This window comes from Equus przewalskii, chromosome 20 (assembly GCF_037783145.1).
Source record: "Equus przewalskii isolate Varuska chromosome 20, EquPr2, whole genome shotgun sequence".
In the NCBI taxonomy this organism is placed as follows: domain Eukaryota; kingdom Metazoa; phylum Chordata; class Mammalia; order Perissodactyla; family Equidae; genus Equus; species Equus przewalskii.
In genome coordinates this window covers 14,265,526-14,288,115 of record NC_091850.1, presented here as the reverse complement: position 1 = coordinate 14,288,115, position 22,590 = coordinate 14,265,526, and positions in this window count along the sequence as shown.

Sequence of the window (22,590 nt, the reverse complement as noted above, 5' to 3'; positions counted from 1 at the left end):
CCTCCTGGCTCTACTACTCCAGCCTTTCTAATCCCTCTTCCTATGTCTCCCTTGAAAATTTTAGCAGAGTTTGTATCTAAGGAAGAAGTATGTTTTAAGGAGAGACTTTTACAAAGAAAGACAGCTAATCTAGCAATGATGCCATGCCTTTAGTCCTAGGTAACAAGAATTTACATCAATTTGTTGACAAAGAAATGAGAAATATAAGCCCAGTTAAGGAAAAATACTGAAATGAGAAGCCAACAAAATTCAAAAAGTAAGAGAGTGAGGTGAGAAAAAAAAACTATCCAGAAGAATAATAGGAGAAAAAAGAGGCAAAGACAAAATACTCTGATTACTCTGTATCCCTTAAGTGTTTTTTTAAAGACATTTGCATATTCCAAAAATCTTATTCTTTTGAAAATGTATGTTAATTTACATTTGTCTGGAAATAGATCATATCCTACATAATCTAAATCATGAATAGTAGATAACTACAAACCAGAGCTTTCATAACCAATTTCTAAGAAGGTGAGGATAAAAATCAGCTAAGATGGGGTTTTTAATCCAATCCTGGAACACCCTTTACTTGAGGCTTCACTCGAGTGCCCCAAACACATATGTGGCAATTGCATCTGGAAGACAACAAAGCGGCACCTTTGGGCTCTAATCAAAGGCAGAAATGGGAGCGCAGAATCGAAGCCAAATTTGAAAGTTAAAAGAGACCCTGCCTGCTGTCTGTTTTCATTTTAGTTGTATATTTTTCAGTCCCTTTCACATCAGTTCTTACCCAACCAATTTACTGAAAAGTACATAATCCACAAAACAGATAAAAATTCTCATCGTTAAAAAAAAAAATGATCAGAAAATACTTTTAAGTAGTGAGTGGAGTAGTTGTGGAGAATTCAAGTTCTGACCAACCCCTGCGTGACTAATCTTGTATGGAACGTTGACTTGTTCATCTGATTGAAACCCGAGCTCAATTCTGTTATTTTTCCAGATGTCCTCTTCCCAGCTATGCTTCATCTTTATGAGCATAAATGGACGAGTTTATCTTTGGAAAATTCTAGAAATGAAGTTATCACTGTTTCCCACAGTCTGTAAAATGTTAAAAGAGAGAGAGAGAGAAAGAAAGAGAGACTATCCTCTTTAAAGATACAGAAAGGCTTCAGTGTCAGAGTCAGAAAATCTTTAAATAATGTGTTAAGATTAAAACTACTAGAAATAGAGCAAAAAAGATGGCTCAAATTTTCTATCTAGCTCTTTAATTTTATTCAGCTCAATTATGTATTTAATTTTCAACTAGATGCCCTGAAAGCTTGTAGGTGTTAATGAACACAATGTGGACCAGCACAGACTGTTACTTTTTCAACTATTATCTTTTTTATCTCACTGGGAGTTCAAATTTATACCCAAGCAAGGAAGCACATAAAGTAGAGTGAGGATGGCCATTAGGAGCTTTAGAAAGCCAGACAAAAGACCGGGGCTTGACCTGGAAGAAGACACAGAGCTCATCCAGCAGACCTCCCATGGTCCATTTCTCAGAAGGATGAGGAAGCAGAAGTGTAGACAGGCAGAGAGGTTCGCATAAAGCTGTGGGCCTGGAGCTGAAACTCAGGTTCTGGACTCTCTGTCGCATGCTCTGTATAAGTCATATGCTGAACCTGTACAAATCATATTTTATTTAACTTTTCTCCTGCTCCCTGTTTATATTTGAGACCCACAAATTTTTATACTCTTCTGGTTTACAGGATTTAGTGATTCAGAACAATAAACCTCAAGAAAATTAACCTCATTTTTCAAAGGTAGAGAAAGGTTTGAAAAGTCTAAATTCCTCTTCCTCCTATAAATAGATGGATTTTGTGTGCTCACTATTCGCCAGATACTGAACTGGTTCTAGAGACAGAGCAAGGTGCTGGGTCAAGACCCTGCCTCTGCCCTCAGAAAGCTGATCTTTCAGAGGGAAGAAATACCACGTGTCATCGAATGCATGATGTCAGGAGTTGGAAATTGAAACATTAACGCAAATATCACTGAAAAAGAAATCAAAGCTTCCAACTAAACAGTAGGAGAACGCCTTAAGAGAAGGCACGTTCCACAAAGCAATCATTCATACCAGACTATTTTGTCCTTGAATTTCTTTTCTTATAGTCTGGGAGCTGCAGCCATTTCCCTGCCTTCAGCTACAGCTCTAGGCATGTGAGAGAGAATTCTCTTCTACACATCACGGCAAGAAAAATGTCACACAGCTTCATCTACTTCTGGGTGTCTTCCTTTCTTAGGTCCCATGAAGCAATGCTTTTGAAACTTTAATGGACGTGTGCAACTGGGATCTCATTAAAATGAAAATTCTCACTCAGGAGGTCTGGGATTGGGCCTGAGATTCCGCATTTCCAGCAAGCGCTCAGGTAACAAGGGTGCTGCTGTTTACGGGCCATGCGCTGAAGGAACAAGGTCAGAAGAGCAATTGGTAATTGCTTTACAAGAACATAGAGAGCTGTTCTTCAACTCAGATGATGAATAAATGCTTCATTAAAATCAAATTATACTCCACTGCTCTTCATATATATCTTTTCTGTTTTAATTATGATCATGGTCCCCAGGTCAACAGGGATGACTGGACAACATTGTTCTCAAGACCCATCAGTGGTGTAAAATTGTGCATATTAGAACTGATGGAGTACAGTCTTCACTAAATCAACCATTGAGTTATCGTAAGTACCAGGTCTGTGCCAGAGCACGTTATCAGACAATTACAACAATGACTGAGAAGACCACATCACACCTGCACAGAGTTCTATGAACGCACATAGAAGGGACACGAACCCAGTCTCAGAGGTGGGAGGTTGGCAATAGAGGTGGAGAAAAATGGCTTTGCTACAGGAAAAAACACCATAAGCATTATTCATATATGACCTCAAAGCTAAAGTTGTTTTCTTTGAGGTCATATGTGAACTTAAACCCTGGGGAATATTTTTATCCTCTTTATATTTACTAGATCTGGAAGGATATTTTTCAACAGGTGTCCTTATTTTGTCATGAAGTCAATGCTGACATAACACAGAGTACTACAAATAGCTCTAGACATAAGAAATCACCATGGTCCAGGAAACTAGGACATGATGGGACTTTCAATTTCTTAAAAATTATATACAGGCTTAAAATTTTTCTCCCTGGGACAAAAGTTTAGGATGACAAAATATGTGATTAACGACCAGCGTTACTGACATCCTGCTTTAGGTGCTAATGAAACAATGGCTTAGCGGCCTCCAGAAATAGCCTGCACTGTCCATTCCAACTTTTTCCAAGAAGCTAAATTTCTGCTTTCCATTTGACGTCTACCAGTAAGTGATAGATTTCCAAACTTAAAAAACTGAAGTAGAATTGCATTCAAATTGAGAAGTGAAAAAAAAAAAGCAACATTGGCTTTTTTATGAATTTACCAAAATATATTCACACAAATAAAGGCAACCTACTTTTAAGACAAATTTCTGTTTTAAATTTGTAAGTATATAAATGCGTATGTGTGTGTATATTTGCATGTATATACGTATACATAGATATATATATCACCTTAAGTAACTCTGTTTTTAACACAGTCATGATAGCATTTTAAATATTACATTTTTAGTTATCTTAGTGAAAATCACTGCTTACAATTTTATGAAAATTATCCTAATTCACCTTATCTTTCCAACAAAAGATAGTTTGCATAATTATTTCTAACTTTTAAAATACTGACACATTAAAATTGTATGTATATATTGACAGGCAAACTAGTTTTTAAAAGGTAGATCACTAGGGATCAGAAAAAGAAAAAAAGATTAGTTGCTATTTTTTTTTAAATTAAGAATGTCCAGATTTGAGCTTAACGTTTGCTTTAAAGAGATCATAGGAATGCCTAAAATGTTGTGATTCTCATGGGTTATCTTACGCATGCTCATTCACAGCAAATGCTGTAACTGTAAATGTTTTCTTAATAAAAGACAGCGACCATGAGCGATGTAGTTACCACTGTCACTTTCTGGAAAGAGGCGTTGGCTACCTGCTTTTCTTCTCCAGGTAAGGATTACTCATTTCCTCTGACATCTTCAGATGTTCTTTTGAACTTCAGGTGACATACTCTGTTGCTGCAGTAACTTCTCCAAATACATCAAAGACTATCATTCAAAGGAATTCAGCACCGACTTTGATTTGCCCCAACTGAGAGCTACTATCCTCCAGGTCTGCCAATGCTCCAGTTTGGAAAGCTTCAATGCGAGGTTGCCAACCAGAAAGCCATTAAAACGTATTAAGGAATCATTTATCTCCCTTAATGGCCCAGCTCTAAATATTTGCTTGCTGCTGAGATCAGAAAGTACTCTAGCTGTAGAAACTGTGAATTATTTTGGATCTTGGAATTCTTTGACTAAGCGCCCTCTCTCTTCTTGACAAGTTAAATGAGGCGATAAGCAGAAGAGAAGTCTAGAAAGTAGGAAAAAAGGAATGGAAAAGCAAAATTGTCTTTTTTTCACTGAGGTATAATTGACACACAACATTATTTTAGGTTTGAGTGTACAACATAGTGATTTGATATTGTATATACTGTGAAATGATCACCACGATACGACTAGGTAACATCTGTCACCAGACATTGTTACAGAAGTTTTTTTCTTGTGATGAGAACTTTTAAGATCTACATTCTTAGCAACTTTCAAATATGCAACACAGTGTTATTAACTATAGTCATCATGCTGTATGTTATATCTCCATGACTTACTTATTTTACAACTGAAGGTTCATACCTTTGTCTTTTGTATTTGACAGAATTTCTCTTCTTTGTGGTGTTAAGTCTCACAAATATGTCAAATTTGAATTTTGAAAACAATCTCACTGTGAATGTTTCACCTTATCTTTCCTTCAAGCCCCCTACTGAATTACTGTCAGAAAGACAGTGTGGAGTTCCTTCGCCATTTGCACCAAAGAGCCATGTATAGACGGCAAACTTAGGCCTCAGGGTTTTTCATATTATTATTATTTTTTTTTTTTTGAGGAAGATTAGCCCTGAGCTAACTGCTGCCAATCCTCCTCTTTTTGCTGAGGAAGGCTGACCCTGAGCTAACATCTGTCCCCATCTTCCTCTACTTTATACTTTATATGTGGAACGCCTACCACAGCATGGCCTGCCACGCAGTGCCATGTCCCAACCCGGGATCTGAACCAGCGAACCCAGGCTGCTGAAGCGGAACGTGTGCATTTAACCGCTGCGCCACCTGGCCAGCCCTTCTTCCTATTATGTTACTGAATTTTCTTTATATTCTTTTATATCAGTAAACGAATTCGAGGAGGCGATAGGTCTGTCTTCAAAGTGTAATGATTTTTAGACTCAAAGTGACACCCTCATGAGGTTAAGAGTTTGTCAGAATCGAGTTTGAAAATAATTGAAATGGGTCATTCCTAAATAAGCATATTCTTTTTCTCCAATAGGCCTTGAGGAGTTTCCCTTGGACTAGATTTATGTTTTGACTTTATAAACTTTATCCTTGAATAATATTTGAAATTAACACCTTAGGTTCCCCCTGCACGTGGCTAACTGACACATCCTGTCTTATTTCATATTAACATCTTTGTGGCCCGTTCGTGCGTCAGGCATTGTGCTTGTTTAGGGATACAAAGATCAAATGTGCTCTTCCTCCTAACGTTCACAGTCCACTTGGGAAACCAATATGTAATCAACGTCCATATGACATCATAGCAATAATTTATAGGATACCAAGGGGCTTCAAATAAGCAGCACCTAACCCAGATTGGTCATGACAAACAATGGTTCCTGGGAGATGGATCCCTGGAAGGGTAGAAGGAAAATAAGGTGAAGAAGGGCATTTCAGGATGGAGGCACCAGCATGTGCAAGGCCACAGAGTGGACAGATTAGATTCCTTCAAGAAACGAACACTAGATTTTGGTCTGAGTGACTCATAGTAACTGGAGAGGCAGGGAAAAGAGCAGCATGTTGAAACAGGAACCCAGAAAGGGAGGCAGGTTCAAGATCATTAAGCATTTTGAGTGCCGTGCTGGGGATTTGTTAATCAAGAAATTGAATTTTGGCCTCTTTAGCACAAGTCGTAACAGAAATTATCTGATAACCAGATACATCTTGTCTGGATTCAATATTTTTTTTTTTTGAGGAAGATTAGCCCTGAGCTAACATCTGCTGTCAATCCTCCTCTTTTGGCTGGCCCTGAGCTAACATCCATGCCCATCTTCCTCTACTTTATATGAGACGCCTACCACAGCATGCCTTGACAAGCCAGCGTCATGTCCGCACCCGGGATCCAAACCAGCGAACCCCAGGCCAACGAAGCGGGATGTGCGCACTTAACCACTGCGCCACTGGGCCGGCCTCTGGATTCAATATTTTTGAAGCCTATAAAAAATTTATACAGGATTATTCCTGCATTCCTGTGCACACTAAGAACATAAAATGCTGACCTCTATGGCCCAGATGAGCTTGGCCACTCTCACCCAAATAAAAATGCCTACACTCCAGTGGTCAGATGGTACTAATGTCAGGAAGAGAGTATAAATAAGAGGATGCAGAGGGGAGAAATATGGTGATAATTAGAGGACAGATAAACCATTACCACTTATTAAGCTGTAAGGTCCAAAATTAAAACCTCCACATTCTGCAGTAGCTCAAAGTTAGATTCCTGGGGATATAACATACAGCATGGTGACTAGTGTTAACAACACTGTCTTGTACATTTGACAGTTGCTCAAAGAGTAGATCTTAAAAGTTCTCATCACAAGAAAAAGAAAATTATAACTATGAATGATGATAGATGTTAACCAGACTTATTGTGGTGATCATTTAGCAAATATACAAATACCAAATCATTATCTTGCACACCTGAAACTAACATAATGTTGTGTCAATTATATCTTAATAAAATAAATAATAATAAATAAATAAATAAATAAAAATAAAAGATAGATTCCCCGAGGCTGGGGAGATCTCTAGGTTGAAGGATGATGAGGAAAAGAAGGAAATAAGGAATGGAGAATAGGAACTTTCTTGAGATCAAGGATTAATTGAAAGAAAAGGAAAGAGCAAAGGCTAAACAAAAACAAAGGCAAAACTTTTGGTGCCAGATAATTAGGAAATGGGTGGGGTGGGGAGAAGAAACACGCAGAGGAAATTTAAATCACACGGCAAAGGAGTGTTGTCTACACTTTCACTGCCTTGGACGGTTTTTTCCCCCTCTTCCTCTTCGCCTTTTCCCTGTTTGCTTTGAAGTAAATGAACATCCTATTTCCACTACTTCCCGGGTTGGTCTTTTTCTAAACCCTTGAGATTTTTTTTGTTTAATGACAAACACTATAAACTTCTCCTCTAGGCAACATTCCTCTTAAAAGAGAAAATTTCAGTGGAAAATTTTATGTCTACCTCAATCCAGTCTTCTGCCCTCACTACCACCTTAGGTTCACATCATCTTTGCCAAGACTAGCACACAGGAGAACGATATAGTGCAAAGGTTAATGGCTTGGTTTCTGAAGGCAAACTGTATTAGTGTGATTCCCAAGGCTGCTGCTGCACTCTGTATTTTCTCAGGAAAATTATTTAACTTCTCTTACCCTATTTCCCAACATAGAAAACATAAGATGATAATACTGGCCTTAGGAGACTGACTCATACACCCAGTGGCCTATCAGCCTATCACTGTAGAAGAAATGGCTGGAACTGCAGTAGACACATTGCAACTATGAAGGGCAAGTCAAGAGCATCACAGCAACCTTGCCCCTGACATTCTTGGGCTACTGGGCCAGCCTTGGATTACCTTTCTCCACAATGCACCGTGTGGGAGAGTTAAAAAAAAAAAAGCCCTATCTTCTTGAACCTATTTTATTTAGATTTTCTGTCACATGCAACTAAACTTAACTCCTAGCCAATAAAATAGTCTATCCAAAGTCAAAATCCATGTCAATTTTATACTTACCTCTAATTTGCAACTTAAACATTGCTTATTCCTTGTTAGATTCAGGATTTCTGCAACAGGAACAGAAACTATGTGAGGGCAGGAATCACGTCCTATTTGCCAAAGGGGTCGATAGGATGTGGTGCTAGAGATATTTGTTGACTGCCTGATTGCTGTAAAGCACATATTTAAAGAAAAAAAAGGACATTTTTTGCTAGCAAAAGGTTTCATGGTCTGAAAAATAGGCGAACTAAATTAAGCAAAGTACTAACTGTAAAGGACAGGTGTCCCGAGAGTTTTGAATTAGGCTCTTCTTTGCTGTTATGTATTCTTTTAAAAGACAACATTCATAGGCATTTAGCCATTTGCATGCTAAGAATAAATAACGGCCAAATCTGCCTTCTGTTTCCCAAAGCAGAGGGTAGTATGTTATTTTACTCCATAGTTAGGTCAAGTCAAGATGGTTTCCTTTTGGTACAGGTAGATTGTACATCTTTCTTATTTGATGAGCGGGTTCCTATGTCCTTTAGTCAAAAGAATTTTTATCAAAGCTAGCTTTGAAAACCTATTTGGGGCTATGCATGGGTGTTTTTACCTCTTGTCTTTTATTTTTATGAAGCCAGCCTCACAAGGGCTCTGTTGGCATGGAGTATAGAACTTCGTCCAGTAGGATAATAAAATGGTCAATTATTCCAGAAAGCCCAATGCCATATTTCTCAGAGGTCATGACAAGGTATCTCTATGTAAACAAAGATGAATTTTTTCCTCTAAGCAACAGTCGTAAATACAGATAGAACAATAGATCTGTAAGGGATCTCAAGAAATCACCAGATTCGTTCACCAGTAGTCTGTCAAATGATATTTAACATTCTTGGACATTGAAGAATCGGCAGCTGACTTTCCAGGCATTGCTTGAACCTTAGCATCTCTAATTTCTAATTGCGAACATTTTCTAATGCCAGAGCATCCCTGCTCTCCATGGTTGATGCATTCTCCATCCTCATATCTCCCCAAGACCTTCATGCATATGGATTGCCATAGAGTAGGCTAGGCTACAATAATGAATAGATCCACAGATATATATTGGCTCAAACACTATAAAAGTTTGTTTCTACTTATTTAATAGTCCAAAGCAGATGTTTCTTACCACGTAGTAACTCTGTTCCATGTGGTGATTTGGATACTCAGGCTCCTTTCATATTGTAGCTCTATCATCCTCAACATGTGGCTCCTAAGCCTTCCCTAGGGGAGGGGGAGACGGAAGAAGAGTGGTGGAGGGGCTACTGGGGTCATCCTCCAAATCACTCAAATGGAGGTGATACCTGGAAGAGCGTGCATATGGGAGACTTTAAAAGGCCATTCCTAGAAATGACTCACCTCCCTTGTACTCATTCACATGGCCACATTTGTGTATGAGGGAGCCTGAGAAATATAGTCAGGTGTCTCCAGGATAAAACTGAAATGGCTTTTGGTGAAAACTAACAGTTTCCGTCACATGGATTTTGTTTTCTCATGGTGTTAAAGCATCCATCCATTAATTTAATTAATGTTTATAGAGTCTCCACCCTTTATTGTTTATAACGGAGCTGAGGAGAAACATAAATTACATAGTCATAACAAGATATGATTATAACAGAGACAAGTGCATGAAGGAAGAGTACTATAAGAGTGCATAACAGGGTATCTGACAGAGTGAGGGAGCAGGGGGAGCATCTCTGAGGAAAGGACACTTGAGCAGTCATCTCAAGAATGAATGCACTTTAAGTATCATATCTTTTCATTGGTCCTGAAACAGGGTTCTTCCTTTCTGTTTTTTGGTAGGATTGTCTCTGTGGTTTGTAATAATCGAGGGACGACATATAGAATTTAATGAAATAGGTACATATTTACATCTCCCATTACATGGGTCCCATTGTATGGTTTTACAACAGATGACCAGTACATATACATACCTGATACCCTGCCTCATGGTTCAACCAACCGCCATTATCTACAATCCAATAGGTGAGTCTTAAGCTCTTTTGGAAACAGAGTTGGAGACAGGTTACCTCAATTGATGAGGGTTACTGAAGAGAGCCAGAAGAAGGCAAGGAAGCATTGGAAATGCTTGGAAGTAGTATAGTCAAGTTTTATAGAAAGCGGGAAAATCATTCAGAACACAAGAGAATCTCTAGTCCGCCTTCCCCATGACTCCTCTCTCAAGTTTTATCTCCCTCTCTGTTTCTAGTTTCGAATCAAGCTGATCACTGCCAACCCTCTTGTCCCTTTTTCTCTATCCCACGCTTCTTTCTTACCCATGGCTTCTACTGCACATAGTTTCTGATTGCCACTTTCTTTACGCCCCTTGGCTTTTGGGTTATTTCAATGCCTGTGTCTGCTGATCCTTCTGCTACCATTGTCTTTTTAGATGCTTTGTACTTATTGTCCCCAAGAGAAGAAAGAATTGGAAACATTAGTAATTGTTCTCTGACCAGCCCAGATGGCTACCTTAGGCTCAGGAACAAATCTCAGAGGGAACCAGTTGTGTGTGGCCAGGGTGTGAAGCACGTCTGTCGCTCCTTATAGGAAGTATAGAGGACTCATTGTCAACTATGGCCAAGATGGACTAGATTTACTCCCTTATCTGAAATAATTTTTAAAAATAGGCACAATGTATGAAATAACAATGCTCATATATTGAACATGTGTTAGTGAAGAACAGCGATTCCTGATGGAGGGGAAACAAATAGGGTAAGCCCTACAATTGACCCAGTTTGCCCTTGGAGTGAGTCACCAGGCCTCACAGTTGAGGGAGGGGCGCCCCAGGCAGAGCTCAGTGGTCTCCCTTAGCTGGGGACATGGAGCTGGCAGTCTGGGGAATCCAGACTGAAGAGCTGATCATTCTAGGCTTCATGCTTATTTACATAAGGAATGAGAAGATTATCAAAGGCACAGAGGGAACAAGATTATCACCAGGAATCCAAGCAACATCACAAACAAGCAAAGTCAAATGTGAGCTCCATTCCATACCTTTTCTCCACCCTGCCCACTCTTACCTCCCACTCCCATGAGCCCTACTTGCTCTGTTCTTTACCTCACTGGGGACCTGCATTTTACAACTGTTCCCAGGTCTCTCTTCTCTAGCAGTGCCACTTGCTCTGACATAGCTATTCCCCAATTAAAACTCTGCTTTCTGCTTATCTAAGATTTATGTCAGTCACTCTCCATCCAATTTTCCTATTTTGCTTTTTTCAAGCATAGTTAACTATTTTGTACTGTATTTATTTAAAAATTTTTAAATATTTTATTTACTTAATCATGTATTTTTAAAAATTGTCCATTAAGTTAGGAACCCTTTCTGTCCTATTCAACTTTGTTTCTCTGGGGCCTGAAACAATGTGTATGTAAAAAAAAGAAAATTGTGGGTGGAAGGAAGGAAAGAAGGAGTTCACAATATGGCACAATAAGTAACTGGCAGTTTAAGTCTCCTGGATGTGCTTGAATTTTAAAATAAAAAGTCAAATTTTAAAAATCTGGACCTGTTAGAATTTGTGGGGGAGATAAGGGCCTGTCCTGGAGGCTCTTCTGCTCAGAACCATAAAGAGAGGTGCCAAATACCGGAGATGGTCAATTTCTGAAAGAAGTTACCTCTTCCTAATAGTTCTCATTTTTCCATTATATAAACTCTCCTCTGACTAAGGAAATCCATCTAAGTTGATGAAAGGTGGCTGGTATTTGTTTTGCTACTGAAACACCGAAACAAAGAGAATGACTGACTCAATTGGCAGACATCCACGAATCATTGGAGATCTTGGGGCCTTTACTCGAGTTGGAGCAAGAAGTAGGGACAGGAAGGAAGGGAAGCTTAGGGATTTCTAGTTTCAGGAATAAGAATCAAAGTTTAAAACCCGGAGTTTCTTCCATTCCTTCAGGTGGGAAGCAGGCTTAGAGCCACAGCTATAAAATCTTTGACAAAATTCAGGATGATTTTAATTTCCCTACATTGATGTCCAATTTGTTACCCATAAGGATTTTCAATAAAATTCTTATAATGCTTGCCTTGATGGTTGATAAAGGGGGCTCTGGGGAGTCGGTCCCATTCTACATTGAGTACTAGGTGTGGGAAAAGGGACACAGAAAAATTCCAAAGGCCCAAGGATGGAAGTACCTGCCAAGAGAAAAAGAGAGGTCAAGAGAACCATTCTTGAGAGAGGCCTTGGCCTGAACTTCAGGAAGGCCTAAGAGGGACTTCTTGATTTGTTTGTACTGATTCTCACTCTCACCACCCTCTAACCTAAGGTGTGGGAGAAGCGCATATCCAGTTTGATCTCCAGTGCCTAGGTTGTTTGTCTAAATGCAGATTCCTGGACCCTACATCAGACTAAATACAGTCATGCATCGCTTAACAACAATGATATGTTCTGAGAAGCACATCATTAGATGATTTCATCATTGTGAAAACATAGACGTATACTCACACAAACCTAGATGGGATAGCCTACTACACACTTAGGCTATATGGTACTAATCTTATGGGACCATCGTCGTATAAGTAGCCCGTCGTTGACCAAAACATCATTACACAGCCTATGTCTGTAAATCAAACTCTCCTGGGGGTCGCACTTAGGAGTCTGAATTTTAAAATTGGGAGACGTTGACATAAAGGCACAAACTTCTAGTTATAAGATGAATAAGTTCTGTGCATCTTAGTATAGCCTGGTGACTATGGTCAACAATACTGTATTATATACTTGAAAGTTACTAAGAGAGTAAATCTCAAATGTTCTCACTACACATACAAAAAAGGTAGCTATGAGGTGAAGGATGTGTTAACTAACTTTATTGTGGTAATCATTTCATAATATACATGTATATCAAGTCATCATGTTGTACACCTTATAATTATACAATGTTATATGTCAATTATCTCTCAATAAAGCTGGGGAGAAAAAGTCCCCAGTGATCCTGGTACACGCTGAAGTTTGCATCCAGTTCCTAGAAAACAGTTAAAAGAAACTGACCAATTATTCATGAAACTATATCAGTGGTACTCTTAGCTTTTGTCTTATTGATAGCACTGACAATCTCAGTGTGCAAACAGGAGCTTAGCCTAATTGTAAGTGGTATGAATCCCCCTAACCCGCTGGGTCATTGCAGTGAACAAGTGAGAGGATTTTTTCTGCTGGTTCATCCAGAAATTTTTCAAGAACTGAAGTCCCACCCTGGATAAATCATACAAAAGAAACTGAGGTGAGGAATGGGCTTCCCATTTGGCCCCTTGACAACAGGAAAGGGTAAACAGGAAGCCATTTTTCTGAGGGTAAAACGTGATAATTACAGCAGGATCTTTTGATGCCATATAATGCTATGCATGTCAAATTTTGCAGTTGGCTTTGTACATGGCCCCTGGGCATTTGCTCTGGCTCCGAGAATGATAATTACTTCCTGCCAACTATAGTTCTGGGGCCTAGGACAGTTTGTTGTGCTTTTTCTTTTTCTTTTCTAATTAAAGGACTGGAGAGACTACAAATGAGATTTATTTCCGTTATAACTCACATAATATATTCCAATTCCAAATGCCACTTCCCAACTGTGGCAGGAAGCAGCCTGTCAGTTCTGAGATTTCTCTGTGAGCATCTCTTTGTTTTTAACTAGCAGAGTGGAGACCCGGGGACAGAGGGAGGCTATAATAACTGTTAAGAGCCCGACTCCTCCGTTGCTACACGTGTCCACCTTACAGGGTTTTGTTTAATCTTTCACAATGTTCTTAGAGAAGCTCTTCAAGTTATAATTATTGTACTGTGCTTGCATGCCTAGATTTGAAACAAAATTTTAAAGAGCTCGTTTTTGACAAGGCATGATACATTATTTGCAGATTTTCTAAAACATATGGCAATTTTGTTGAGGCCAGTGGTATGAAGTTATGTCTTGTTTTACTTGGGGGAGGGGTAGAAAGACTCCGTCAAACATTGGCAAGGATATGAAGCAAGTTTTTTTTTTTAAGTTACCTCTGAGTTGTACCTCTTGCAGAGAAAAACAATGAAACCTTTGTAGTATGTTAACATCAGACCTAGCAAAACGGCTTAAACCCAAAGAAAACAAAATTAACCCAATCTCTCTCTGTATTTCTTACCTTAAGAACTACAGTGGAATTGGGTATGCTGTGTATCATCCGCTTAAGCACACTGTGAGCCGCAAAGGCTGTAGGCTGTGCTCGCCAGAATAAACCTCAGTGATTAGAGACACTTTTCTTACCTTCAGATTACTACAGTGATCATTGAGAACCAAAAAACTTAAGTTGCTTCCCCGTGATCTCACCATTATTTAGTGACTGAGAGAGGACCAGAACCCAGATGCTCTGAAGATTTATCCTGTACTCCAACCATTTCCTCAAAATTCAAATGTCAGTACAAACCCTCCTCCTGGGAGGCAGCACAATGCCAAACAAAGAAGGAGCCCTTTGGAGTCGCATGCACCTGAGCACAGACTCTGACTTCATTTACTAGCTACAAGATGCTGGGAAAGTTACTTAAGCTCCCTGAGTCCCAATGTCCTTAGCTGAAAATGAGGATGCCAACACTTTGTGCACATAGTGGTTTATTCAACAAATATTTGAGCAGCTACTTGGAGCCAATCACTGTTCGAAGGCACTGGGAATCCAGCTTTGGTCAAGATGAGAACTCTTGCTATCATAGAATTTGTATTCTAGTGGGCACATAGGGACAATAAGCGAACAAACGGGTAAAGTATGTAGAACACCAGATAGCTGTAAGTTCTATGGAGAAAAATAGACATTGGAGCTAGGGACTACCAGGCCAGAGGAGGTATGGGCAGATGAGTACATGCTATTTGAAATAAGGTAGTTTGGGAAGGCATTACAGATAAAAGACTAGTTGAGAAGCTATGTGAAGAAGGTGAAGGATAAGAAAGTTCCAGAAAAACAGCAAGCCAAACGCCCTTGAGAGAAAGCATACTCCATCTGTTGGATAACAGCACAGAAGCGGCATGTCTGGTGTGAAATGAACCAGAATGAAAGCAGTGGGGTGAGATGGGCCTGGGTGGGGCAGGTGGCAGAGAGGATGTCCTGTAAGTTCTGCAGACACTGTGAGCATTTTAGCTTCTATTTGAAATAAAACAGGAAGCTGCTACAATGCCTCGAGCAGAGGAGTGATGGAACTGGACTTACACTTTAAAAGAATCACTCTAGCTTCTATGTTGAAATAAACTATAAAGGCAGCAAGGGTAGAATCCAGGAGACCAGTTATTTTGTGATAACCCAGGAAAGAGATGATAATCAAAAGAGGTCAGATTTTCTGGGGCCAGCCCAGTGGCATAGTAGTTAGGTTCATGCACTCTACTTTGGCAGCCCAGGGTTCGTGGGTTCGTATCCTAGGCATGGACCTGCATACCACTCAAGCCATGCTGTGGCAGTGTCCCACATACAAAACAGAGAAGATTGCCACAGATGTTAGCTCAGGACCAGTCTTCCTCACCAAAAAGAAAAGAGGTCAGATTTTGGATATAATTTGAAGAAATACTTAATAAGTTTTGCTGTGAGATTAGATATAGAATATGAGAGAAAGAGAGGAATCAAACACAAATCCAAAATGCTTTGCCCACACTATTAGAAGGATGTAAAAGAACTTGGAGACCCAGGGGTAGGGGGAAGATGGATTTTAGACTTGTTAATTTTGAGATGCCTACTGGCCATCTGGATGGAGATAGTGAGCAGCCAGGAACCTGGAGGTGGAGTTCAGGGTAGAGGGTCTACATGGGAGAGTCATCAGCCTATTTCAGACCATGAGACTGGCTGAACCCTTTCTGGGAGGGAGTGTTACTAGACTGAGTCTTAGGACACACCAACATTTAGAGTCGGGGAGATGTGTAAAACAGGAGAAAGGAAAGTGAGTGGTAAAGAGCCACGAGATGGCAGGATAAACAGGAGTGTATGATAAGCCAGAGTCAAGAGAAGAAGGCCTTTCTAGAGGAGGGAGTGGTCAGCTGTGCCCAGTGTTACTGATGGGTCAAATAAGGCAAGGCCTAGGAAATAACTATTGATCTTAGCTAAATGAAGATAGTGGGTAAACTCGACAGGTGGAATTATGGAAGCAAAAGGGGATGTGTTCAAAGATAATGGTAAACATGGGAAGAAATAGAACTAACAAGTTAAAAGCAAAATGAGCAAAACAATAAAAAAGAGTTCAAAGAAAAAGAAATGCGTTTGGCAGACGAAATGCAAACATACAAAAATATGCTCAATCTCACTCATGAGAAGAGAAATACAAAATAAAGCAATATTGAGATGCCATTTATCAGATTAGCAAAATCTAAAAGTTTGAAAGCAAAAACTCTGTTGCAAGGCTATGGAGAAACAGGTTTGTGTGTGTGTTTGTGTGTGTATAATTTAAATGTATGTATACATTATACATATATTACATATGTATATATTTTATCATACATATGTTACATGTGCGTGTGTGTGTGTGTATATATATTTATATTTATATTTATATTTATATTTATTTATATTCTCACCCCTTTGACCCCACAATCCCACTTCTAGAAACCTACCTCAAATATAACCTGGTAAAAACAGCAAACGATAGATGCACAAGACTTTTTCATTGTAGCAGTACTTGAAAAAGCCAAAGACTGGAAACAACCTAAACGTCCATTATTAGTGGCTGCATGCTATGCAGGTATAAAAGGGAATGTGAAAGATGTCTATATACTACTAAGAGTGAGCTCCAAGATCCATTGTTAAGTGAATAAAGCAAGATGCAGAACAGTATTATACTATAGTAGACAGTGTGATACCACCTGTGTGAGGGGGAAGGAAGTGCTTATGTTTTCAAAAGAGTATCAATGGATGTTCAGTCTTTTCTGATTGCTGCTTGAATTGTCTCAAAAAAAGTGAGATGGGAGAAGGATGAGGAAGAGGTGTTGGAGGTTTGATGAAAGCAAAGACGTGAAGTAGTTGTTTTAGGAGAGAGGAGAGAGGGAATAGATCAAGGAAATATGTAGAATTGCCAGGCAGCACCAAAATCCCAGCGGGAATGACTGCCTATGAGTTTAGAGAGAGTCCAGGTAAATGGCATATGCCACGTGCAGCCAGTGCACTTGTGAACTCTTACTTGCACAGAGTAAGCGATGAGCTGTACTTAGACATTTTGTGAGAATTAATTGGGATTTTAATGTATAATGCATGTATCAGGTGCTCTCACACATTAATTTCTTTATCCCTTTAATTCTCTATCTAGGAAATACAAAAGGGTAAGAAAAAAAGGGAAAGAGTTGGTATTCAAAATAACAAAAATATAAAATATTTAGAAATACATTTAGAAAGGGATGCATAACCTGTATAAAGAAAATCAGAAAATAATTTTGTTAAGGGATATAAAAGAAGAGATAAATACTGTGAAGTCAATACTCTTTAAGTTAATTTACAAATTTAAAGCTATCCAAATTCACCAGGACATGTTGGAACTCTACAAAATAATTCTGCAATTAATTCAGGAAAGTAAACATGCATGGATATGATAAAAATAGCTGACTTTTTTAGAGACTTCCCACACAGAGGACTTACTCTGTTTTGGTGAAGAGAGTGGCTTTTGGAACTTCCTAGGTTTGAGTCCTGGATCCCCCACTCACTTGCTACCAAGCCTTTCTGTGGCGTCAGCTGTCTCATCTGTAAATGGATCTTTCATTGGTACCATCCATCAGAGTGGCGAAAACCTTAGAATAATGCTTGGCTCATAGCAACAATGACGGGTAACATTTACTCGGTGTTTATTATGCATGAGGCATTATTCTAAGCACTTTAGGCTTATTTGTTTTTCTTCATAGCAACCCACAAGGAGGCCAAGGCACCAAGAGGTTAAGGAATTTTCCTAAGATCACATAGCTAATCAATGAAGGAATCCGGATACACGAAGACTGAGCTTTTAGCCACACACTATGCTGTATCAAATAATAATATGAGACAGAAGAACAAAGAGAAGAAAGTCATCTTACCAAATATAATATTAACATTAAAACCATATAGTATTGCTACCGAAACTCATCCGTATGACGATATCGAAAATCCATAAATATGCTTAGTCATATATAATGATTATATAATAATTTCTCATTAGCTAAAGCAAGCTCCTCAAAACAATTAAAAAAAGGCTTATACTGATCTGATTGATAGACATGATGTATATAGTAACACAATTCATGGATAAAGGGCAAATAGACATGAACACTATGTTTAATAAGTTTAATTTAAATGTCTAAACAATTAATTTAAATGTCTATAAGAATCAGCGAGTTTTTTATCTAGATTCATTTCATTCAGCAAAATGACAGTATATGAATTCATTTCCTTTCTCACTGAGCAGTGATCTACATATTCTAGGTTAAAAAGGCTGAATTTGATTTACCCAACTTTTGGCCCATATTTTAGAATGTTCAGTATATAGGCAGATTTAATGTATCATTCTGCTAGGGTTGCCTTAATAAAGCACCACAGGGGTCAGCCGGTGGCACAGTGGTTAAATTTTCACACTCTGTTTCAGTGGCCTGGGGTTTGCAGATTCGGATCCTGGGCACAGACTTATGCACCGTTCATCAAGCCGTGCTGCGGTGGGATCCCACATGGAAGAACTGGAAGGACTTACAACTAGGATATACGACCATGTACTGGGGCTTTGGGGAGGGAAAAAGAAGAGGAAAATTGGCAACAGATGTTAGCTCAGGGCCGATCTTAGAGAAAATAAATCAATAAAGTACCACAAACTAGGTGGCTCAAACAGCAGAAATTTATTGTCTCATGGCTCTGGAGGCCAGAAGTCCAAGATCAAGGTGAACCTGGGGTTGTTTCCTTCTGACAGCTATGGGGAAAGGATCTGTTCCAGGCCTCTTTTGTTGACATGTAGATGGCCAGCTTCTCTCCATGTCTCTTCACATGGTCTTCCATTCATGTGTGTCTCTGTGCTCAAATTTTCCTTTCTTATAAAGACACCAGTCCTATTGGAGGACAGTCCTCCCTAATGACCTTATTTTAACTTAATTACCTCTGTAAAGCCCTTATCTCCAAATAAGGTCACATTCTGAGGTACTGAGGGTTGGAATTCCACCAATTTAACCCATAACACTTAATATTTTAAGTATAAACTGTAGTGGCCACAGACCCTTTCAGAAGCTGTCCCATTGGCCTCATTGACGTTTTCTTAAGCAGGTCCCTGTCAATTAACAATGTATGCCTAATCCTTTTTAAGAGTCAGTGAGGGTATATTTAAAACCTGAGCAATAATAATTTAAACCCATTCTTCCGGATGACATCAAAGAGTCCTTCACTCACTTTACATGAAGACAAACCCTATCAAGACGAACAAAACACATTTCTTGGGCCTGGTCCAATATTTGTGCAATTGCATGAGAACAACCTTAGTGTTTCAAAAACTCTGTACCATGAAGACAGCGCAGCAATCCAATGTCACCACAGCAACACATTCCTTCACAACAACATGGAAATCACAACAGGGAAACAAGCTCTTTACATGCAAGGCAGAAGGAAGTGGGTTAGGGAAACAAAGATTGGGTGTGGGCAACAATCAATAGGGCGGGAAATGTAAAGGGGAGGTGAAATCTCTGTCCCCTAATCCCAAAACGCTAGTGTCACTGTCTAAGAGCCAACTTCACCACAGCCCCAAACTTAAACAATGCAAATCCTCACACTACTTAGTGGATTATCAACTGTGACTTGAAAAGCCACCCAGTGGTTGGCACAAATTTTCATCTCTTTTTCACCCACTATAGAAATGGGAGGTCATCAGCTTCATCCTTCAGTCCCTCTCCAATCATTTTATGAGCAAGCATTCACATTATTATCACCAAAGTATACCTTGAAACCATCCATTTCTCTGCATCTCCACTGTTGTCATGTTTATCCAAGCCACCATTATCTCTTACCTAGGCCACAAGATATACTCCTGTGTCTGGCTTCACCATGGCCCCAGGCTAATCTGTTCTCCACAGAGCAGCCTCTCACCTGTTTGAAATGCTTCAATGAGCTTTTAAATAAAACCCACCATGCTTACCAGACCTGCACCACCTGGTCCTGTCTTCCTTTCATTCCACTCTCCCTCTGGCCCACTATATCCAGCTTCTCTGCTCTCCTTTTAGTTCCTTGAATATTGCAAATAATTTCTGGCCTTGGGGTCTTCAAACATTCTCTTCTCTCTTTCTGAAACTTTAGCTAATATTCAGCCAGCATCCTCCTGTACAATTGGCACTGGTTATGAAAACAGTGAAATACCTCTCCTCGCCATTAGCGAGTAGTGCTACCGCATGTCCCTACACACTCCCACATACGTCCATCGTGCTGCTTTCCTAGAAGCCCCTGGACCTCCATACTACCCAGCAACTACAGGAATAATGCCTGGCCCTGTAAGAGGTCCATAACACCCTGTATTGGTCAGGGTTCAACCAGAGAAACAAAGCCAGTAGGAGATATATATTAAGGAATTTACTGTAAGAATTGGCTTACGCAATTGTGGGGGCTGGCATCACAAGTCAGAAATCTGTAGGGCAGAAAGGGTAGACTAGAAGTCTCAGGCACAAACTGAAGCTGCAGTCCAGAACAGAATTTTTCCTCTGGGAAGCCTCAGTTCTGCTCTTAAGGCCTTTCAACTGATTGAATCAGGACCACCAAGATTCCATAGGATAATCTCCTTTACCTAAAGTCAACTTATAAACCTTAATCACATCTAAAAAATAACTTCATGGCAATACTTAGATTAGTGTTGGAATAATGGGGGACTGTAGCTTACCAAACTAACAGATAAAACTAACTATCACAGATGTCGTGCCAGCACTATGGCTGCTGGTTGTCTCCCTTACTAGTAGTTCAATGTTTTTCGTATCATCTCTGCCTGAACTCTCCTCTTCTCTTCTCCCTTGCTCTTTAGATGATCGGCTTCTCTTCTTAGGACCCCACTTAGTGTCCCCTCCTCACAGACAGCTCTCCTCATCACTCTCTCTAAGTCCTTCCACAGAGGGACCTGCCCTCCACTCTTTTTCTGCCCCCTATTCTTTCTCTTCACTGCACTTACCACAAACTGTTGACTATGTGTTTTATTTGTTTACTGATTTTGTTCGCCAGTCCTGCAAAACTGTGTGTCCCATGAGTACTGAGGCTTTTAGTTGTACAACACTGTATACTGAGTTAATTACCATGACTGGCACGTAACAGAAGCTCAATTAATATTAATCAAATGAGTGACCATTATCAGAGGTTGTTATCATTTCACTGAAACACAAAGACCCAACTTGCTATATTTCTGTTTGCCTTGCCCTGAAGCCACCTTCCATGTCAGAGTCCCAGTTAAACAGAAGTCATTTTTCTGGCACAAACAGAGCTCCAATACAACCACATTTTTGGATCATTGCTTTCAGAGAAAACCACTGAGAACTGTCTGATCTTACCTCAGATCCACAATGTAGCTTCTTTCTACCCTCAAATCATATTTTTATTCAGATATACAGCCCTCAGTCTTATCTCTGATGTCTGACTCGAGTCAGCTCCCCCTGGAATAAGGGGCATTTGTTGGAATCGCTGATTTGATGTTAAATGCTTGCCAAGAAGAGTAAACACAACTCATGAACAGAAGTTGAGGAGATCGCTCTCCTTCTTAGTAGGCCCTGGAGTGGGACATGATCAAACCAAAGGCACAAACGTAGAACCTCACTAACTTACAAGGGCTCCCAAAGCTCCCCCCTCACCACTACATCTAATCAGGAAGCACAAAGAGATCCTCCAGATTGCTCAGAATTTCATTAATTCCCTCACTGCCCATCACTTCTAATCTTTTTCCTCTCTTCTTATACAATAGCATACTAAAGAGATGTCCGCCCTTAGCTTCCTTGTTCTGTGTCGGGGATATTGGGCAGCAACACCTGCTGTTTATCAGTGGACCTCCTCACAGATTGAATAAATGTTTTATGGCATTTCTTGGTGAAGTGGATATTTACCCCCCACTTACTTGCTAACACATTCAGGCATTCTGAGTCATCAGTGAAAGAGCCTTTAGGTGATGTGTACATTTGATGGTCTTTGCACCATTCTCACTTTCTAGGATAAAATAAGGAGGTAATTAGATACTATCTTAGAAGAGCTGTATATATTGGGGCAAAAGCAGACAATTTTAGAAAGTGATAAAACTGCTGCTGTCCACAGCACAATTACATGGTTCTGCACAAGACATAATTATGACCCTGGATCAAGGAGATTAGAGTGTGGTTCAGAAGGATATACTAAGAATAGTATAATAGATTCCTCATACTATTATAATAGGACAATAGTTTCAGATAATAGATTATCTGAAACAAGCCATTAAGCAAAAATATCCATACAAAATCCCCACCATATTCCTAATTTTGGCCAGCTCTCCTTCCTGATCTGTTTACTCTGCTATGAGAATATGAACTATTACAATATGATATGGCCAAGGTCAACTAGAAGAATACTGCATCTACTACAAGACATAGATACTGCCCAAGACAAAACTGCGAAGTCAGAGAAGTTTAAATTTGAGGCCTCAGTTCAAATATGAACTGTTTCTTCACTTTAAGATTTTTTGTCCTCCCCTCAGGATCCATAACTTCCTTGCTCTTTCCCTTTAAGATACAACTCAA